We start from the raw sequence: 23,326 nt of genomic DNA on the forward strand, positions 1-23,326 counted from the left end.
GATGAATGTGATGATCCGTAACACTCATCATCATTCTCACCTATGAACGTGTGCCTGACAACCACCTCCGTTCTACCTTAGATTGAGTGGATATCTCTTAGATCCCTTAATCGGAATCTTCGTGGTATAAGCTAGAATTGATGGTGGCATTCTTGAGAATCCGGAAGGTATAAACCTTTTCTGTGGTATTCTGAGTAGGATTCAAGGATTGAATGACTGTGACGAGCTTCAAACTGGCGATTGTGGGGCGTTAGCGACAGACGCAAAAGAATCACTGGATTCTATTCCGACATGATCGAGAACCGACAGCTGAATAGCCGTGCTGTGATAGAGCACGTTGAATATTTTCACTAAGAGGACGGGACTGTAGCCATTGACAACGGTGATGCCCAACATACAGCTTGCCATGGAAAGGATTAAGAAGGATTGGATGAAGACAGTAGGAAAGCAGAGAGACGGAAGGGACAAAGCATCTCCATACGCTTATCTGAAATTCTCACCAATGAATTACATAAGTATCTCTATCTTTATTTTAAGCTTTATTCATAAATCATTCATAACCATTTGAATCTGCCTGACTGAGATTTTACAAGATGACCATAGCTTGCTTCATACCAACAATCTCCGTGGGATCGACCCTTACTCGCGTAAGGTTTATTACTTGGACGACCCAGTGCACTTGCTGGTTAGTTGTGTGAAGTTGTGATAAAAAGTTGAGATTGCAATTGAGCGTACCATGTTGATGGCGCCATTGGTGATCACAATTTCGTGCACCAGGGATCACCTTTTTCTTGGCCACAACTTCATAGAAGTGGTCTTGATGGGCTTTTGAGATGAATCTCTCCATCTCCCATGACTCAGAAGTGGAAGCAATTGCCTTCCCTTTCCTCTTTCTTGAGGTTTCTCTGGCCTTAGGTGCCATCAATGATTATGGAAAAACAAAAGCTATATTTTTACCACACCAAACTTAGAATGTTACACGCCCTCGAGCAAAAGAAGAAAGAATAGAAGAAGAAGAAGAAGATATGGAGGAGAGGGAGAGAGGTGTGGGTTTCGGCCAAGGGGGAGAAGAGAGGGTAGTGTTGTTTGAAAATAAAGAAGGATGGAGGGGTTTATATCGTGGAGGGAGAGGGATTTGGGTTCGGTCATTTAGGGTGGGTTTGGGTGGGAAAGAGATTTTGAATTTGAAGGTAGGTATGGTTTATGAGGAAGAGTGGATGGATGTGATTGGTGAAGGGGTAATGGGGAAGAGAGATTGAGGTGATTGGTGAAGGGTATAGTGGTATTGGATTGTGTGAAGAAGAGAGAAGTGGGGTAGGTGGGGATCCTGTGGGGTCCACAGATCCTGAGGTGATCCGATGGAGTCCACAGATCTTGAGGAGTCAAGGATTTCTCATCCCTGCATCTTTTAGGCATGTAAAATACCCTCTGTATGCAATCCTGGTGCCAAATTGCAGCTTGCGTTAAACGCCCATATGTGGCCTATTTCTGGCATTTAATGCCCGCCTGATGCTTGTTTCTGGTGTTAAATGCCTGACAGATGCTTGTTTCTGGCGTTTAAATGCCAGACAGCTCTTTGGTGCATGAAAATTACACTCACACTATGTAATTCCGCATAACTAACCAGCAAGTGCACTGGGTCGTCCAAGTAATACCTTACGTGAATAAGGGTCGACTCTCACGAAGATTGTTGGCTTGAAGCAAGCTATGGTTATCTTATTATTCTCAGTCAGGATACCAATAGGGTTCTTTAGTTTCGATTGAAAAAAGTGAAAGGGCATAAAATAAGTAATTGTTACTCAATAATGGAGAATATGTTGGAGTTTTGGAGATGCTTTGTCTTCTGAATTCCTGTAACATAATGCTTTCTTACTTTCAAACATGCAAGGCTCCTTCCATGGCAAGCTGTATGTAGGGCGTCACCGTTGTCAATGGCTACTTCCCATCCTCTCAGTGAAAATGGTCCAAATGCTCTGTCACAGCATGGCTAATCATCTGTTGGTTCTCGATCATGTCGGAATAGGATCTATTGATCCTTTTGCGTCTCTCACTATACCCAACACTCGCGAGTTTGACGCTCGTCACAGTCATCCAATCCTTGAATCCTACTTGGAATACCATAGACAAGGTTTAGACCTTCCAGACTTTTAAGGATGCTGCCAATGGATTCTAGCTTATACCATGAAGATTCTGATTAAGGAATCTAAGAGATACTCATTCAATATAATGTAGAACGGAGGTGGTTGTCAGGCACACGTTCATGGGTTAAGAATGGTGATGAGTGTCACGGATCATCTCCTTCTTCATATTGAAGTGCGAATGAACATCTTAGATAGGAACAAGCGTGCTTAAATAGAAAACAGAAATAATTGCATTAATTCATCGAGATGCTGCAAAGCTCCTCACCCACAACAATGGAGTTTAGAGACTCATGCCATCAAAAAGTACAGAGTTCAGATCTAAAATGTCATGAGCTCTAAAATAAGTCTTTAAAAGTTCTTTAAATACTAAACTGGTAACCTAGGTTTACAAAAAATGAGTAAACTAAGATAGATGGTGCAGAAATCCACTTATGGGGCCCACTTGGTGTGTGCTGGGGCTGAGACTTGAGCTTCTCACATGCCTGGGCTGTTTCTGGAGTTAAACGTCAGGTTGTAACCTGTTTCTGGCGTTTAATTCCAACTTGCAACCTGTTTCTGGTGCTGAACGCCAGAATACAACATGGAACTGGCGTTAAACGCCAGTTTACATCATTTATCTTCGCGCAAAGTATGGACTATTATATATTGCTGGAAAGCCCTGGATTTCTACTTTCCAACCCAATTAAGAGCGTGTCAATTGGACTCTTGTAACTCCAAAAAATCCATTCCGAGTGTAGGGAGGTCAGAATCCAACAGCATCAGCAGTCCTTTTTCAGCCTGAATCAGATTTTTCCTCAGCTCCCTCAATTTCAGCCAGAAGCAAACTGGAACTGTTGAACTGTTGCTTGTCCCCAAGCAACTATATAAATAAAATAGGATAAAAAGAAATCAAGAAGCAATAGTATCTCAAAGCTTTAAGTGAAGCTCAGATTCTAATTAGATGAGCGGGGCTAGTAGCTTTTTGCTTCCGAACAGTTTTGGCATCTCACTTTATCCTTTGAAATTCAAAATGATTGGTATCCATAGGAACTCAGAATTCAGATAGTATTATTGATTCTCCTAGTTTAGTATGTTGATTCTTGAAAACAGCTACTTGATGAGTCTTGGCCGTGGCCCTAAGCACTTTGTTTTCCAGTATTACCACATGATACATATATGCCACAGACACATAACTGGGTGGACCTTTTCAGATTGTGACTTAGCTTTGCTAAAGTGCCCAATTAGAGGTGTCCAGAGTTCTTAAGAACACTCTTTTGCCTTGGATCACGACTTTAACCACTCAGTCTCAAGTTTTTCACTTGGACCTACATGCCACACGCACATGGTTAGGGACAGCTTGATTTAGCCGCTTAAGCCTAGATTTATTTCCTTGGGCCCTCCTATCCATTGATGCTCAAAGCCTTGGATCCTTTTCACCCTTGCCTTTTGGTTTAAAGGGCTATTGGATTTTTCTACCTCTTTTGATTTTTTTTCACTGCTTTTTCTTGCTTCAAGAATCAATTTCATGATTTTTCAGATCAGCAATAATATTTCTCTTGTTCATCATTCTTTCAGGAACCAACAATTTTAACATTCATAAAATTCAATATCAAAAATATGCACTGTTCAAGCATTCATTCAGAAGACAAAAAGTATTGCCACCACATATAAATAATTAGAATTTTCCTTATTAAGAACTCGAAAAATATTGCCTTTTTATTCTAAAAATCTACTATTTTATTCATGTTTGATGATGATGAGAAAAATAAATTATAGCTTAATTGGAGATAAAATCAAAATAGAGATACTAATTACTACTACTTCATATATAACTTCTAAGGTAAATTCCTAATAAGAACAATTATCACAGAGTTAAAACTAAGATTAGGACTCAACAACCTTTATTTTGGGAGGTGGATGCTTCTTTAATCTGTGGGGTGCTTGGCCCTTCAAGAGACAGCTTCTGACGCTTTAGTTCCCTCAATTCATGCCCATGTTCTTCTTGTTCCTTAAGCAGTTTGCAAAGCATGCTATTTTGATTTTGTTTTTCTTCCTTTAGTTGCTCCATAGCTTCTTGCAAATTGGTGACAGATGCTTCAAGGCACTCCCAGTATTCAATTTGAGGGATTTCTGGGAGGAACTCATGTGCTCTCCTCTTGATGGGGTCGTTCTGCACCTATTGTCCCTCCATTGACTTTTTGGTGATTGGTCTCTCAACTGAGATATACTCAGTTACTCCCATCTTTACCCTAGCATCTTTACATAGCATAGAAATTAAGCTTGGATAAGCCAATTTGGCATCTTTGGAGTTCTTGTTTGCAATTATGTAAAGTTCACACGAAATCAGCTCATGAACTTCCACTTCTTTTCCCAACATAATGCAATGGATCATTACTGCTCTTTTAATGGTGACTTCAGAGCGGTTGCTAGTGGGCAGTATAGAATGCCCAATGAAGTCCAGCCAGCCTCTGGCGACTGGTTTGAGATCATCTCTCTTGAGCTGATTTGGGACACCCTTTGTGCTGGTTGTCCACTTGGTTCCAGGGAGGCATATATCCTCTAGAATCTTGTCCAAGCCCTTATTTGTTCTCATCATTTTCCTATTAAAGGAGTCTGGGTCATCTTTCAACTGAGGTAGCTTAAAGATCTCCCTGATTTTGTCAGGGTGGATGTGAACAATCTTTCCTCTGACCAAGTCCGATAGTCATAGAGGGCAGTTCCAAATATTCTCTGCCTGTCTGTTTGCCACAGATTAGAGTAGAATTCCTGAACCATATTTCTTCACACCTTTGTTTTAGGATTAGCTAGGATTTCCCAGCTCCTGTTTCGAATTTGCTCTTGAATCTCCAGATATTCATCTTCTTTCAAATCGAATTTGACTTCCGGGATCACTGATCTTAGACCCATTATCTTTTAGTAATGGTCTGAATGTTCTTTGGTTAAGAACTTCCCTTGATTCCAAAGTGGTTTTGGAATATTCTCTTTCTTGCCTCTTGGAGTGGTTTGCTTTCCCTTAGGAGCCATAATCTTAGTCGGTATGGCTTAGTGATCACGGATAAACACACCAAACTTAGAGGTTTGCTTGTCCTCAAGCAAAAGAAAAGAGAGGAGATGGATAGAAGGAGAGCTAATTTTGAATGGTGGATGAGAGGAGGGAGGCCGAATGTGAGCCTAGAATTAAACAGCAGAACTTTCTGTCCTGGCTCAAAGACTCTGGATGACATCTTCTTGTCATGCCATCTTTTTGCTTTCTCTTTGTAAATTTTTGCATTTTCGAAAGCATTGATTCTGAATTCCTATAGCTCATTTAACTGGAGCAATCATTTTTCTCCAACTAACTTGGCATCAAGGTTTAGGAATCTAGTTGTCCAATAGGCCTTACGTTCCAGTTCCACTGGCAAGTGATAGGCTTTTCCATACACAAGCTGGTATGGAGAAGTTTCTATAGGAGTCTTAAATGCTATTCTGTATGCCCACAGAACATCATCCAAGCTTCTTGCCCAATCCCTTCTACGGTTAATCACAGTCCGTTCCAGCATTCTTTTAAGTTCTCTATTAGAGACTTCAGCTTGCCCATTTGTCTGTGGATGATATAGAGTAGCTACCCTGTGGCTAACTCCATATCGAACTAAAGCAGAGTAAAGCTGTTTATTACAGAAATAAGTGCCCCCATCACTGATTAGTACTCTAAAGATACCAAATCTACTGAAGATGTATTTCTGGAGGAATTTCAGCACTGTCTTAGTATCATTAGTGGGTGTTGCAATAGCTTCCACCCATTTGGATACATAATCCACTACCACCAGAATATAAGTGTTTGAGTATGATGGTGGGAAAGGCCCCATGAAGTCAATACCCCATACATCAAACAACTTAATCTCCAAGATCCCTTGTTGAGGCATGGCATAACTGTGAGGCAGATTTCCAGATCTTTGGCAACTGTCACAATTAAGTACAAACACTCGGGAGTCTTTATAGAGAGTAGGCCAGTAGAAGCCACATTGGAGGACTCTTGTGGCTGTTCGCTCACTTCCAAAATGTCCTCCATATTGTGATCCATGGTAGTGCCAGAGGATCTTCTGTGCTTCTTCTTTAGGCACACATCTACAGATTACTCCGTCTGCACATCTCTTGAAGAGATATGGTTCATCCCAAAGATAGTACTTTGCGTTCGTGATCAATTTCTTTGATTGCTGCCTACTGTACTCTTTGGGTATGAATCTCACTGCCTTGTAGTTTGCAATATCTGTGAACCATGGCACTTCCTGGATGGCAAAGAGGTGCTCATCCGAAAAGTTTTCAGAGATCTCAGTAAGTGGAAGGGACGCCCCTTCTACTAGTTCTATTCGAGATAGGTGATCTGCTACTTAGTTCTCTGTCCCTTTTCTGTCTCTTATTTCTATATCAAACTCCTGCAGAAGCAACACCTATCTGATGAGTCTGGGTTTTGAATCCTGTTTTGTGAGTAGATATTTAAGAGCAGCATGGTTAGTGTACACAATCACTTTTGATCCTACTAAATAAGATCTGAACTTGTCAATGGCGTAAACCACTGCAAGTAACTCTTTTTCTGTGGTTGTGTATTTCTTCTGTGCGTCATTTAAAGCACGACTGGCATAGTAAATGACGTGCAGAAGCTTGTCATGCCTTTGTCCCAACACTGCACCAATGGCATGGTTACTGGCATCACACATCAGTTCAAATGGTAATGTCCAGTCTGGTGCAGAGATGACTGGTGCTGTGACCAGCTTAGCTTTCAGAGTCTCAAATACCTACAGACACTCCTTATCAAAGATAAATGGCGTATCAGCAGCTAACAGATTACTCAGAGGTTTGGTGATTTTTGAAAAATCCTTTTTAAACCTCTTATAGAATCCTGCATGCCCCAGAAAGCTTCTGATTGCCTTAACATTGGCAGGTGGTGGTAATTTTTCAATTACCTCTACCTTAGCTTGATCCACCTCTATTCCCTAGTTCAAAATTTTGTGTCCAAGGACAATTCCTTCAGTCACCATAAAGTGACATTTTTCCCAGTTTAAAACCAGATTAATCTCTTGGCACCTCTTTAGAACAAGTGCTAGATGGTCAAGAAAGGAGCTAAATAGCATGCATCTTTGAAAGGTTGCAGGTGCATTGCATAGACCAAATGGCATCCTTCTGTATGCAAATACTCCAGATGGACATGTGAATGCTGTTTTCTCTTGATCCTGGGGATCTACTGCAATTTGATTATAACCTGAATATCCATCCAGGAAGCAGTAGTATTCATGACCTGCCAGTCTTTCTAGCATCTGGTCTATGAATGGTAAAGGAAAATGATTCCTTCTGGTGGCTGTATTGAGTCTTCTATAATCAATACACATATGCCACCATATGACTGTTCTTGTAGGAACCAGTTCATTTTTTTTTCATTATGAACCACTGTCATACCACCCTTCTTAGGGACGACTTGGACAGGGCTTACCCAGGGGCTATCAGAAATAGGATAAATAATCACAGCCTCTAGTAATTTAGTGACCTCCTTCTGCACCACCTCCTTCATGACTGGATTCAGCCGCCTCTGTGGTTGAACCACTGGCTAAGCGTCACCCTCCAATAGGATTTTGTATATGCATCTGGCTAGGCTAATGCACTTAAGATCATTGATAGACCACCCAAGAGTTGTCTTGTGTGTCCTTAGCACTTGAATTAGTGCTTCCTCTTCCTGTGGCTCTAAGGTAGAACTTATGATTACAAGAAAGGTATCACCTTCTCCTAGAAATGCATATTTCAGGGATGGTGGTAATGGTTTGAGCTCGGGTTTAGGAGGTTTCTCCTTTTCCTGAGGGATTTTCAGAGGTTCTATTATTTTCTCTGGTTCCTCCAGATCAAGCTAAGCATCTTTAAAGATATCCTCTAGCTCTGATTCAAGACTCTCAGTCATATTGACCTCTTTTACCAGAGTCAATAATATCAATGCTCATGCAGTCGTTTGGGGTGTCTGGATGCTGCATAGCTTTGACAACATTCAACTTAAACTCGTCCTCATTGACTCTCAGGGTCACTTCCCCTTTTTGGACGTCAATGAGGGTTCATCCAGTTGCTAGGAAAGGTCTTCCTATAATGAGAGTTGCACTCTTGTGCTCCTCCATTTCCAGCACCACAAAGTCAGTGGGAAAGGCAAATGGCCCAACCTTGACAATCATGTCTTCAATCACGCCTGATGGTATTTAATGGAGCCATCAGCAAGTTGGAGACATATCCGGGTTGGTTTGACTTCTTCAGTCAAACCAAGCTTTCTGATAGTAGATGCAGGTATTAGGTTGATACTTGCCCCTAGGTCACATAGAGCTTGCTTGGTACAAGTACCCTCTAGTGTGCATGGTATCATAAAGCTTTTGGGATCTTTAAGCTTCTCAAGTAAGCTTTTCAGAATGACTCCACTGCATTCTTCAGTGAGGTAAACTTTTTCAGTTTTCCTCCAATCCTTCTTATGACTTAAGATCTCTTTCATGAACTTAGCATAAGAGGGTATTTGCTCAAGTGCCTCTGCAAATGGAATCTTTATTTCAAGAGTCCTGAGATAGTCTGCAAAGTGGGCAAATTGTTTATCCTGTTCTGCTTGGCGGAGTTTCTGAGGATATGGCATTTTGGCTTTGTATTCCTCAACCTTAGTTACTGCAAGTTTATTGCCTACAGATGTGGTTTGAGAAGCCTTTTTAGAGGGGTTACTATCAGCACTTGTATGTGTCTGATCCCCCACTGGCGTTTGAATGCCAGGGGTGGAAGCTGAAGTGGCGTTAGACGCCAACTCCTTACCTATTTCTGGCGTCTGAACGTCAGAACTGTGCTTTCTTTGGGCGTTCAACGCCAATTCCTTGCCTCTTTCTAGCGTTGAACGCCAAGACTGAGCATGGGTTGGGTGTTCAACGCCAGCTCTCCACCCTTTTTCTGGTGTTTGAGCGCCAAAATTATTCCTCTCTGGGCTCTGACTGTCCTCAGAGAGATTTTGGGTAGCAGTTTGTTCATTTCCTGGCTTCCTGCTGCCTTAAAGTGAGGTATTTAATGTTTTCCCACTTCTTAATTGAACTGCTTGGCACTCTTCTGTTATTTATTTTGATAACTGCTGTTCTGTTTGCTTTAGCTGCACTTCCATATTCATATTAGCCATTCTTGTCTCTTGTAGTATCTCCTTGAATTCGGCTAGCTGTTTTGTTAGAAAATCTAATTGCTTATTGAATTCAGTAACTTGTTCTGCAAGACATAGTTCAGCAATTACTATTTTAGCCTCTTCTTTCATGGAAGGTTCACTGCTTAGGTACAGATGCTGATTTCTCGCAACTGCATCAATGAGTTCTTGAGCTTCTTCAATTTTCTTTCTCATGTGTATAGATCCACCAGCTGAGTGGTCTAAAGAAATCTGAGCTTTCTCTATAAGCCCATAATAGAAGATGTCTAACTGCACCCACTCTGAAAACATTTTAGAGGGGCATTTTCTTAGTATCTCTCTGTATCTCTCCCATGCATCATAAAGAGATTCATTATCTATTTGTTTAAAGTCTTGAATGCTCAGCCTTACTTGTGTCATCCGTTTTGGAGGAAAATATTGATTCAGGAATTTTTCTGATAGCTGTTTCCATGTCCTTATGCTAGCCTTAGGTTGATTATTTAACCACCTCTTAGCTTGGTCTTTTACAGCAAATGGAAACAGTAACAATCTGTAGACATCCTGATCTACTTCCTTATCATGTACTGTGTCAGCAATTTGTAAAAACTGTGCTAGAAACTCTGTAGGTTCTTCTTGTGGAAGACCAGAATACTGGCAACTTTGCTACACCATGATAATGAGCTGAGGATTCAACTCAAAACTACTGACTCCGATAGAGGGTACACAGATACTACTCCCATATGAAGCAGTAGTAGGGTTAGCATATGACCCCAGAGTCCTTCTAGACTGTTCATTTCCACTTAGGTCCATGATGGAGAAAGGGAGATGATGTGGATTTATTTTATTTATATTAGTATAAAAAAATAATTTTCGAAATAAAAAAATAAAATAAAATAAAAACTAAAATAAAAAATAAAAATAAAATTTAAAAAATATTTTAAAAATTTTCAAAAAAAATGAGGAGAGAAAAAGTGGTTAGGATATTTTTGAAAAAGATGTGATTTTTTTTAAAAAATTCTTAAAAGGATAAGATTTTGAAAATTTTTGAAATTGAAATCTGAATTTTTATAGAAAATTTTGAAAAATTTGCTTAAAAATAGTTAGAAAAGAAAATTTTTTTATTTTTGAATTTTATGATGAAAGAGAAAAACACACAAAAGACACAAGACTTAAAATTTTTAGATCTAATGTTCCTTACTTTCGAAAATTTTGGAGGAAAAATACCAAGGAACACCAAACTTAAAAATTTTAAGATCAAAACATAAAAAAGACTCAAGAACACTTTGAGGATTCACAAGAACAACAAGAACAAAATAAAGAACACCAAACTTAAAATTTTTTTGAAAACCAAACTAAATTTTCGAAAAATAAAGAAAATTAACAAGAGAACACCAAACTTAAAGTTTCGCACAAGATTCAATCAAAAAAAATTATTATTGAAAAAGTTTTAAAAAGGAGATACCCAATTGCCAAGAACATAAGCCAATGCTCTAGCCACCTGAGCTATAAATTTAACGTGTTTTAAAGAGGTAATTAATAAATAAATTTTTTTTTTTGAAAACTAAAAATTTGAAAAAGCACAAGAAAAACAAGAAAAGACACAAAACAAGACAAACCAAAGATCAAACAAGAAAAATTGACAAGAACAATTTAAAGATCAAGGAAAAATAAGAACACACAATTCGAAAAATTGAGAGACAAAGAAAAGCATGCAATTGACACCAAACTTAGAACATGACACTAAACTCATAAAAAAATGAAAATTCAATTAAAGAAAAATAATATTTTTGAAAAATTTTTAAAAGAAATAATAGAAGATGCAATCCTAGTGACTCTAAACCAAAAAGACAAATTTTTCCTAATCTAAGTAACAAGAATCACCATCAGTTGTTCAAACTCAAACAATCCCCGGCAACAGCACCAAAAACTTGGTGCACAAAAATTACACTCACACTATGTAATTCCGCACAACTAACCAGCAAGTGCACTGGGTCGTCCAAGTATACCTTATGTGAGTAAGGGTCGAATCCCACGGAGATTGTTGGCTTGAAGCAAGCTATGGTTATCTTATTATTCTCAGTCAGGATACCAATAGGGTTCTTTAGTTTCAATTGAAAAAAGTGAAAGGGCATAAAATAAGTAATTGTTACTCAATAATGGAAAATATGTTGGAGTTTTGGAGATGCTTTGTCTTCTGAATTCCTGTAATATAATGCTTTCTCACTTTCAAACATGCAAGGCTCCTTCCATGGCAAGCTATATGTAGGGTGTCACCGTTATCAATGGTTACTTCCCATCCTCTCAGTGAAAATGGTCCAAATGCTCTATCACAGCACGGCTAATCATCTGTTGGTTCTCGATCATGTCGGAATAGGATCCATTGATCCTTTTGCGTCTGTCACTACGCCCAACACTCGCGAGTTTGAAGCTCATCACAGTCATCCAATTCTTGAATCCTACTCGGAATACCACAGACAAGGTTTAAACCTTTCAGATTCTCAAGGATGCTGCCAATGGATTCTAGCTTATACCACGAAGATTTTGATTAAGGAATCTAAGAGATACTCATTCAATCTAATGTAGAACGGAGGTGGTTATCAGGCACAAGTTCATGGGTTGAGAATGGTGATGAGTATCACGGATCATCACCTTCTTCATATTGAAGTGCGAATGAACATCTTAAATAGGAACAAGCGTGTTTGAATAGAAAATAGAAATAATTGCATTAATTCATCGAGACGCTGCAGAGCTCCTCACCCCCAACAATGGAGTTTACAGACTCATGCCGTCAAAAAGTACAGAGTTCAGATCTAAAATGTCATGAGCTCTAAAATAAGTCTCTAAAAGTTGTTTAAATACTAAACTGGTAACCTAGGTTTATAGAAAATGAGTAAACTAAGATAGATGGTGCAGAAATCCACTTCTGGGGCCTACTTGGTGTGTGTTGGGGCTGAGACTTGAGCTTCTCACATGGCTAGGCTATTTCTGGAGTTAAACGCTAGGTTGTAAGCTGTTTCTGGCGTTCAACTCCAACTTGCAACCTGTTCCTGGCGCTGAATGCCAGAATACAACATGGAACTGGCGTTAAACGCCAGTTTACGTCATCTATCTTCACGCCAACCTGTTTGGACTATTATATATTGCTGGAAAGCCCTGGATGTCTACTTTCTAACCCAATTGAGAGCGCGCCAATTGGACTTCTGTAGCTCCAAAAAATCTATTCCGAGTGCAGGGAGGTCAGAATCCAACAGCATCAGCAGTCTTTTTTCAGTCTGAATCAGATTTTTGCTCAGCTCCCTCAATTTTAGTCAGAAGATACCTGAAATCACAAAAAAATACACAAACTCATAGTAAAGTCTAGAAATATGAATTTTGCCTAAAAACTAATAAAAATATACTAACAACTAACTAAAACATACTAAAAACTATATGAAATTACCCCCAAAAAGTGTATAAAATATCTGCTCATCACTCTTCCTCCAGGGTGTGCTTTTACTTCTGTTGTTTTTTATTCTATTTTTAAATTTTTGAAATTGTTTTGTGACTGCACATGATCATAAACCTAATAAAACATAAAAGAACAATAAAAATATAGATAAATAAAAATTGGGTTGCCTCCCAATAAGCGCTTCTTTAATGTCAATAGCTTGACAGTGAGCTCTCATGGAGCTTCATAGATGTTCAGAGCATGATGAGGGCCTCCCAACATCAAACTTAGAGTTTGAATGTGGGGGCTTCTCAACACCAAACTTAGAGTTTGGTTGTGGCCTCCCAATACTAAACTTAGAGTTTGATTGTGGGGGCTTTGTTTGACTCTATATTGAGAGAAGCTTTTCATACTTCCTCTCCATGGTTGCAGAGGAAGATCCTTGAGCTTTAAACACAAGGTAGTCCCCATTCAATTGAAGGATTAGCTCTCCTCTGTCAACATCAATCACAGCTCCTGTTGTGGCTAGGAAGGGTCTTCCAAGGATGATGCATTCATCCTCATCTTTCCCAGTGTCTAGGATTATGAAATCAGCAGGGACGTAAATGCCTTTAACCTTCACTAACACGTCCTCTACCAATTCATAAGCTTATTTTATTGACTTGTCTGCCATTTCTAATGAGATTCTTGCAGCTTGTACCTCAAAGATCCCCAGTTTCTCTATTACAGAGAGTGGCATAAGATTTATACCTGACCTCAGGTCACACAGAGCCTTCTCAAAGGTCATGGTGCCTATGGTATAGGGTATTAAGAATTTACCAGGATCTTGTTTCTTTTGAGGTAAAGTTTTCTGAACCAATGTATTTAGTTCACTAATGAGCAAGGGAGGTTTATCTTCCCAAGTCTCATTACCAAACAACTTGGCATTCAGCTTCATGATGGCTCCTAGATATTGAGCAACTTGCTCTTCAGTTACATCTTTATCCTCTTCAGAGGAAGAATAGTTCTCAGAGCTCATGAATGGCATAAGGAAGTTTAATGGAATCTCTATGGTCTCTATATGAGCCTCAGATTCCTTTAAGTCCTCAATAGGGAACACCTTTCTGTCTGGAGGACGTCCCATTAGGTCTTCCTCATTGGGATTCATGTCCTCCCCTTCCTATTTGGATTCGGCCATTTTGATTATATTAATGGCCTTGCACTCTCTTTTTGGATTCTCTTCTGTATTGCTTGGGAGAGTACTAGGAGGAGTTTCAGTGATTTTTTTACTCAGCTGACCCACTTGTGCCTCCAAGTTTCTAATGGAGGACCTTGTTTCATTCATGAAACATAAAGTGGCCTTAGATAGATCAGAGACTATGTTTGCTAAGCTAGAGGGGCTCTGCTCAGAATTCTCTGTCTGTTGCTGAGAAGATGATGGAAAAGGCTTGCTATTGCTAAACCTATTTCTTCCACCATAATTAAAGCCTTGTTGAGGCTTTTGTTGATCCTTCCATGAGAAATTTGGATGATTTCTCCATGAGGGATTATAGGTGTTTTCATAGGCTTCACCCATGTAATTCACCTCTGCCATTGCAGGGTTCTCAGGACCATAAGCTTCTTCTTCAAAAGATGCTTCTTTAGTACTGTTGGATGCATTTTGCAATCCATTCAGACTCTGAGATATCATATTGACTTGTTGGGTCAATATTTTGTTCTGGGCCAGTATGGCATTCAGAGCATCAATTTCAAGAACTCCCTTCCTCTGAGGCGTCCCATTACTCACAGGATTTCTCTCAAAAGTGTACATGAATTGGTTATTTGCAACCATGTCAATGAGTTCTTGAGCTTCTGCAGGCCTTTTCTTTAGGTGAATGGATCCACCTACAGAATGGTCCAGTGACATCTTAGAGAACTCAGATAGACCATCATAGAATATATCCAAAATGGTCCACTCTAAAAGCATGTCAGAAGGACACTTTTTGGTCAACTGCTTGTATCTTTCCCAAACTTCATAGAGGGATTCATCATCTTTTTGCCTGAAAGTCTGAACATCCACTCTAAGCTTGCTTAGCTTTTGAGGAGGAAAGAACTTGGCCAAGAAGGCCGTGACCAGCTTATCCCAAGAGTCCAGGCTATCTTTAGGTTGTGAGTCCAACCATGTTCTAGCTCTGTCTCTTACAGTAAAAGGGAAAAGCATGAGCTTGTAGACTTCAGGATCTACTCCATTAGTCTTAACAGTATCACAGATCTGCAAGAACTCAGTTAAAAACTGATAGGGATCTTCTGATAGAAGTCCATGAAACTTGCAGTTCTGTTGCATTAGAGCAACTAGTTGAGGCTTCAACTCAAAATTGTTTGCTCCAATGGTAGGGATTGAGATGCTTTTTCCATAAAAATTGGAAGTAGGTGTAGTATAATCACCAAGCATCCTCCTTGCATTATTGTTGTTGTTATTATTTTCGGTTGCCATCTCCTCTTCTTTTTTGAAAATTTCTGTAAGGTTTTCTCTGGATTGTTGTATTTTAGCTTCTCTTACTTTCTTCTTCAAAGTCCTTTCAGGTTCAGGATCTGCTTCAACAAGAATGCTCTTGTCCTTGCTCCTGCTCATATGAAAAAGAATAGAACAGAAAATAATAATAGGGATCCTCTTTACCACAGTAGAGAGATTCCTTTATGTGAGTAGAAGAAAATAAGAAGAAAATCTGAACACAGGTAGAGGGGAGAAGAGGTTCGAATTTTGAGTAGAAGAGAAGTGTTAGTAGATAAATAAATAAATAGAAGAAGATAAGAGAGAGGAGTTTTCGAAAATTAACTAAAATAAATGAAAAATATTTTTGGTTTTATTTTAAATTAAAGTTAAAATTCAAATTTATAAAAAGGAATAAAATTAAAATATAAAACAATTAGTTAAATAAAAAGATTTTTGGAACAGAGGGAAGTGATTTTCGAAAATTAGAGAGAGGAAAGTAGTTAGGTGGTTTTGAAAAAGATAAGAAATCTTTATCTTTATAGTAATACAAATCGGGAGCCTATATGCTGACGTGGCACTCATACGTTAAGTCTGGGAGTTTATTTGCTTACGTGTCGTCACTAGAAAATTTTTAGAATTGTATTTATAAATTATAAATTATAAATTATTTTTTGCCTAGGTTGTTATTTTCAAATTATTTGGGTTATTATTTTTTAAATTTCAAATTATTTTATTTAAGTTGTTATTTTTTAAATTTTAGATTGTTGTACTTAGGTTGTTATTTTTTACATTTTAAATTATTTTACTTAAATTGTTCTTTTTTATATTTTAACACTATTTTTTAAAAAATCTTTTGTTGATTTTTTTTTTAAATTGCAGGTACATAAATTCTTTTAAAGAAATTTAGAGTTTTAAAAAAATTTTATGTGTTAATTATACTTTTATAAATTATAAATTATTCATAAATTCTTTTAAACAAATTTAGAGTTTTAAAAAAAAATTTACGTGTTAATTATACTTTTATAAATTATAAATTATTATTTTTCTAGGTTGTTATTTTTAAATTTTAAGTTTGGGTTGTTTTACTTAAGTTGTTATTTTTTTATTTTAAATTGTTTTATTTGTCTGGGTTGTTTTACTTAGGTTGTTATTTTTTAAATTTTAAATTACTTTATTTATTTTATTTAAGTTGTTATTTTTTAAATTTTAGATTGTTGTACTTAGGTTGTTATTTTTTACATTTTAAATTATTTTACTTAGATTGTTCTTTTTTATATTTTAACACTATTTTTTAAAAAAAACTTTTGTTGATTTTTTTTTAAATTGTAGCTACATAAATTCTTTTAAAGAAATTTAGAGTTTAAAAAAAATTTTATGTGTTAATTATACTTCGGTTGATTCATGTTAGTTTAGAGTTTTAAAATTATTATTTGTTTAGCTTGTTATTTTCAAATTTTAAGTTTGGGTTGTTTTACTTAGTTTGTTATTTTTTAAATTTTAAATTAAAGTCAACAAAATTTAAGAAAATTTAGATATGATGCAACTATAAAAGTATAAGTTATGAGAGATGTAAAGCACCACAATTTAAAGTACATCAATCATTTTATTTTTATATATCCAAAATCTCTATACTTATTACAATGGCTGGTATTCACAAAATTGCTGACATAAATCCTACAATCAACAATTTGTGTGTACGTATACAAGTGATACGGTTATGGACACTACCAAGTTATGAAAATTCTCCATTGCCATACTCAATTGAGATGGTTTGGCTCGATGAAGACATAAGTTTTCTACTAATATTTATCTATTTTATATTTTAAATTTATTTGTTTATTCCCATCTAATCATTTTTTTATTTTTGTTCATTAATTCTAGGGAGGAAAAATACACGCCTCAATTAAGAGGGTTTTTGTGTCTCGATTCATGAATTTGCTGGAAGAAGGAATATCTTACCAAATAAGATATTTTGGTGTTAGACTCAACAATGGTTACTTCAAGACTACACATCATGAGTATGTGGTTAATTTAAACCAACGTACTGATGTGCACATACTTCCAGAATCGTCGATCCCACGATATGGATTTAAGTTGAGTTTGTGAGTTTTGACACTCTCAATGCTCCTGGGTATGATTGCACCTATTTAGTTGGTAAGTTTATTATTTTAGAAAAAAATTAATTTATTTTAAATTATTTCAAATGTTGTTGGATATCTTGTTGGAATTGGGAATGAGAGGATTCTTGAAAAGAATGCAAATCTACCAAATATACTGTTATCGAGTTAGAGATTGATGATGGATAATTATCTATTTATTTTTATAAATATAAAAATTTTGATAATCTCATCTTTTTAAATTAATATTTTAATTTATTTTATTATAAATATTTTAATTCATATTATTAATAAGTAACAAATGTATCTTAACTAACATTAAGCTTAGTTAAATTTTTTTTTAGATTCAAAGGTACGTTTAAAGACGTCTAAGTATTTAAATTTTTTGAAAAAATCACTTCGGATTGGTTTAAAAAAAATTCAGATTTTAATTATTAATTTTTAAATTTTAAAAATATAAAATATAATTAATTTGATATTATTTTATTGGTAGTTACTTTTTTAGTTATAACTATTTTTTATTTATTTTGTTATAAAAAAATATATTTAACATTAAATATTCTATTTGATATAGAAAAATAATGGAATGTGCACTTTTTGGCAACTATGCACATCAATTAAATGCTTTTCTGGGATCCGGCAATAAGGATGGAGCTGTTGTCGTCTTACAGTTTGTTAAAGTGAAATTATATAACGGTAATATTTATCTATAATTTTTAACAATATATTTTTATATGTGAACTTTTACTTATTGTTTATGTGAATTTTTAATCATTTTGTATTAAATTAAATTTTTCAGAAAAGATTGTTTTACAAAATTCTATGTATGGCACAAAGATGTTCTTCAATCTTGATGATGCAAGTGTCATCCAATTTAAAAATAAGTGGATATTTTTTTTAATTCTTTAGTTTCATACTATGTGTATGTTATCTAACATATTTTTTTTTTTGCTTTATTTATCTAGCTTTATAAGATTTGGAGAACCTAGAGGTAACATCAGCGGAATTCCAAATGAGGCTGCATTCTTAAAAATTTATCAAGGCAAAATCATTGAGCAGTTAAAAGAATTAGATACGATAATTTCCTTTTTTGAAAAAAAGTTGAGAAAAAAATAATTGAAATTCGTTGTACATAGATTATTTTTGTTTATTCATCTTATTTATTTAAAAACTCACAAAATTCAGGGAATCTAAATCATTATTTTTTTTAGAATGCTGCTTGTGTTGTCTTGGCTACTATAAGTCATATTATGGATACTCCAGACTGGTGGTACGGCCAATGTGAATGCAACAGGTCCACATATGCTTTTACAAAAACTTTCAAATGTTCAAGTTGTGGCCGTCTCCTTTTATCCATAACTCCAAGGTTATTTATTTATTTTTTTAAATTAAAGTCTATGCACATTGGATTAGATACTGAATAAGTCTATATTTAATTTTTTTATGTTATTTTCTTTTTTAAGCAGGTACCGAATAAAGCTTGGTGTCATTGATGATTCTGACTGTGCATGTTTTGTGGTCTTTGACAAGGAGGCAAAACAAGTTTTGGGAAAGAGCTGTATAGAGATACTTGATCCACTCCTATTGGTAATATATTTTTATTGGTAAAAACATTAGTGAAGATATTTTTATTGGTAATTTTTATATTATTTATTATTAATATATTATGTAATACCCTGTAGAAAGGAGATCTATCGGATACACCTGCAGTTTTGCTCAATCTAATTGATAAGACCTTTCTCTTCATCATTGAAGTTCAAATATATGATAATCCACATTTTTCACCTTCTTACAAAGTTAAGAAGATGACTGATAACGTGGACCTCATAAATAAATTCAAAGAGGCTCACCCTATTCAAATTGTGAGTATAATTATAAGTTTACTTTTTATGAAAAATTAATTATTTTTTGCTTCCTTGGTCATTAGTAGTATCTAATTTATAAATAATAATTAATAATTAATTATAATTTTAGGATGTTGACTACACTGGAAGTTTGCTTCCAATTTCAAAAACATCCTCAATCATTGAAGGGGAAAAAGTGGAAGGTGCTAAGATAATTTGTACAAAAAATAAATTTTTTTTGTTTGTTCTCTCAAAATTAGATCTTAATTTTATTCAAAAAATATTAGTGAAATAAAATCAAAGGTTAGAAAGAAGTCTTTAATTTAACGTGGTATTTTATACAGAATTTGTTGCTTGAATTCTCCAATAAAGTTGCGGCCAACGATGAATCCGAATTGTTAGAAAATGCTATTACACCAACTAAGTGACTATCTTCGGAGTCGGAAGAATCGAAGGTGAAAGGAGATACCTCAACTTGGAAGAAGATTGAGAAAGAAACTTGAGAATTTGGATGCACATGTTTTGGAATCCCTTTTAGAGTCTATCTAATAGAATAATGCCAAACATATGTTCGTTTTGGTGGAAACATTGTCTTTTCTTGAGTTGTTATTTTTCTTTTGGTTCTTTTCGATTTTTATGTTTGAAATTTAGAATTTTTTTAAATATAAATTGAAGTTATTTAGTTATTACTTATGGTTTTATTTTTAATTTGATTTTCACCGTTGATATTCTGATAATTTCTAATTTAATATTTAATATCATAAAGTTATAAATTTCTTCTTTAAATTATTGTTGATACAATTAAGTTAGTTACTAATTTTTAATATGTATTTATTTTAAAAAATCTAATTATAATTTTTTAATTGAAGTATTATGCTTAGAATTTAAAATTTAAATTCAAATATACTTTTTTTAATTTTTACGTAAGCAATTGGGTTTGAGAATATTTTTTAAAAATTTATATAATTTATAAGCTACTATGCTAATTACAAAGGATTATAATAAAGTAACTAGAATTATCAGTCTTACTAAAATGTGAGATTATTTATACTATTTAAAAAAAATGTATTACTATTTAAATTTTATAAAAGGTATAATAAATTTAATACTATTTATGACAAAAGTAAAAAAAATTATTTTTAAATTAAAAAATTTCTATATTCCTAATGGACAACGAACGTTTGATTAGAATATTTTATTTAAAAATTTAAAATTTATATTAGCTAATTAAAAAATTTTATTTAAAATTTTAAAATTTGAATTTCTAATACTAATTTCTAATTTGCTAAGTTTTTAACCATTTCGATTTTTAAATTTAAATTTTTTTACTTGCCACATTTATAAATTTTTATTATTATCTTTTAGATTGTCTCTCCATAATAGAAATACTTTCATCTTTTTCTTTCTTTTTAAATATTTTTTTCTAAATTTACGTAATTTATAAGGTTATTAATTTTTAGATTCTATTTAATTTTATTTATTTTTTATCGATAAATAATAGGATTGATATTATTTATGACGAAACTAATAAAATTATTTTTAAATTAACAAATTCCTATATTCTTAATGAACAATAAATGCTTAATTAAAAAAGTTTATTTAAAAATTTTTTATTTGCACTAGCTAATTAGGATACTCTATTTAAAAATTTGAAATTTAAAATTCTAATATTAATTCCTAATTAAGTGACTTCTTAACGGTTTTGATTTTTAAATTTAAATTTTTTTATTTGTCACATCTATAAATTTTTTTTGTTTACTTCGTTTACATTGTTATTTTTTAGATTATTTCAACATAACCATAGAGGTACTTTCATCTTTTTCTCTCTTTTTACTTATAAGTTATTCATTTTCAATCTCTTTTTTTAAGGAAATGAAAAAAAATATTTTAACTATAAATTAAATTTATTGATCGTGAGATTAAACTTATATTTATTTGAAACTAATGGGTGTTTGTGTATGACCATGTCTTTCATCATTGTTGTCTCAGTAAACAAACACTATACATGTACTCATGTGTACTCCCGTGTCTATGTCTTGATGGACATGTATACCAAAAACAAACGCTGCCATATGTGTACTCCTGTGTACTTTTTTTTAGTAATATAAAAAATTTGATAATAAAAATGTATTATGTATAATGTATATATATTTTTAATTGGTTAAAAAAATTATTTATTTGATATTTTCAGGTATATATTGAAAGATGTAAAAAGTTCAAAGAGAAGTAAGATTGAAGAGAAAATTGATATTAAAAGACAAAGAAAATATAAAGCGAAGCACAATTGAAAGTAGATTTCATACAAAAAAACTAACATGTCATGAGTATTTTGGTCGAATGAAAGCTCATAAAATACAATATTTTCTATATATTATTTAGCTATTGACAAGTAATAAATTATTAATTTACATTGTTTTCGTAATATGTTACTAAATTTGTTTATGAAAAAATTACAGAAAATTCCAGTGGTGGTTCCAATGGTGTGCATTTTCAATCGGTGTCGTCAAACATTACAAATAGCATTAATACAGGTTAATTTTTGGATTTTTTTTTTGAACTTACTTATGTGAATGTACATGCACTTTATGTATTTTGATTTTCCTACTATTTATTCAATTATAATCTTTAATAGGAAATAAGTTCAAAACTAACATCTCGAGTTATTTTATTAGATAATAACCCAACACCATATCGATCAAGGTCTCCAACTACTAATCTACACCAAAAAGAACGATGTTCCAATATTAGTGATATCAATAATTCGGGTATCACACGTGAAGTATATGATAGCCCATGTCGTTAGACAAGTCAACAACAGCTTCAACAAACATCAAACAATATCGACCAGTTGCAAAGCCAGCGTATGTTAATATGTTTTTATTACTTAAAGATTAAACATTTAACTTTTCAATTGGTCTATTGAAAATAATCTTTGGTATCTGCTAAATAACTATTATAGATTCATTGGAGTACACAAATCGAATTAGATTGCAAAGGGATGCAAGACTGAATAGGAAGACTATGCTATTTCAAAAGAGACATGGTAAGATAAGCATGATAGATTGTAATTATCACAAAGCTAAAATTTTACTTCTTTTATCTTTACTATAAATTCAAACATTGAACATATATTCATTTTTCTTTTTTTATAATATAAAGTACCTTATATATTATCTCTAATGATTACAGGAGCAAGTACATCTAATTCAAATTTAGATACTAAAGAATTAGAAGTGTGCATAGCTGAAAAAGGAAGACACCTGAGACAAAGAAAAACATTCTTGAAGGAATTGGCTATAAATCTTTCAAAAATTTTTGAAGAAGTTGAGGATATTACTGAAAATACGACTATATTAGATGATTCTATGCAAATTAAATACCCAGCCATATTCGATGTTGCTGAGAATACAGGTAATCTAAGAAGTAGCAATATCAGCACTCTATTATTTACTATTGTTATGCTTTTTATAAACAAAAAATATCGTTTAAATTGCAATCTTTGGTAATCTTTTATAAATATTATTTTTATACTTAACATGGTGAAAGAAAGGTATATTTTTATATAAAGTATTTGTTGCAAATATAACTGAAACATAATTTATTATTTTGGTGATTATTAGATGTGATAGATATTGGTGACACAGAATTTTTTGTCGGCATTGCGACGCCATGATGTGGTATGAGGAGAGATTAGAGAAGTCCAAAACAGAATCCAATATTGAGTTCTCAATATGTTGTATGCGAGGGAAGGTACAACTGCCGTTTTTGCAACGTCCACCTCAGCTCTTGCAAGGTTTAATATCTGGAGTAGACCAGAGAAGCAAACACTTTAAGGATAATATAAGAACTTATAATAGTATGTTTTGCTTCACGTCCCTCGGAGGTAAAATAGAGACCTCCATCAATGATGGGACAGGTCCTCCCCAGTTCATTTTGAGTGGACAAAACTACCACAGAATTGGAAGCTTGGTGCCAATTGAGAGACAAAGACCAAAATTCGCGCAGTTATATATTTATGATACAGAAAATGAGGTCTCAAACAGGATAGAGATTTTTAGGTTTGTATCATGCATTTCAAATTGATTAAAAATATATTCAGGTAGTTCGTACATTGATATTGGTTAATTATGAATACTAATATTTTTCAATTGATATTTTATACAGTTCAAGAACAACCAACAACAACATTGACCAGTCCTTAGTTCTAGACCTCAAGAAC

The 23,326-nt window shown here is 34.3% G+C and overlaps 1 non-coding gene across 1 annotated transcript; it reads left to right on the forward strand.

Moving 5' to 3' along the window:
- Window positions 1-14,633: 14,633 nt before the first annotated feature.
- Window positions 14,634-14,741, forward strand: LOC127739904 (small nucleolar RNA R71). Its single transcript, XR_008000646.1, has one exon. It is a non-coding gene; the product is annotated as a small nucleolar RNA R71 (small nucleolar RNA).
- Window positions 14,742-23,326: the final 8,585 nt, after the last annotated feature.

The sequence above is a fragment of the Arachis duranensis genome, chromosome 6, assembly GCF_000817695.3.
Source record: "Arachis duranensis cultivar V14167 chromosome 6, aradu.V14167.gnm2.J7QH, whole genome shotgun sequence".
NCBI classification, from domain to species: Eukaryota; Viridiplantae; Streptophyta; class Magnoliopsida; order Fabales; family Fabaceae; genus Arachis; species Arachis duranensis.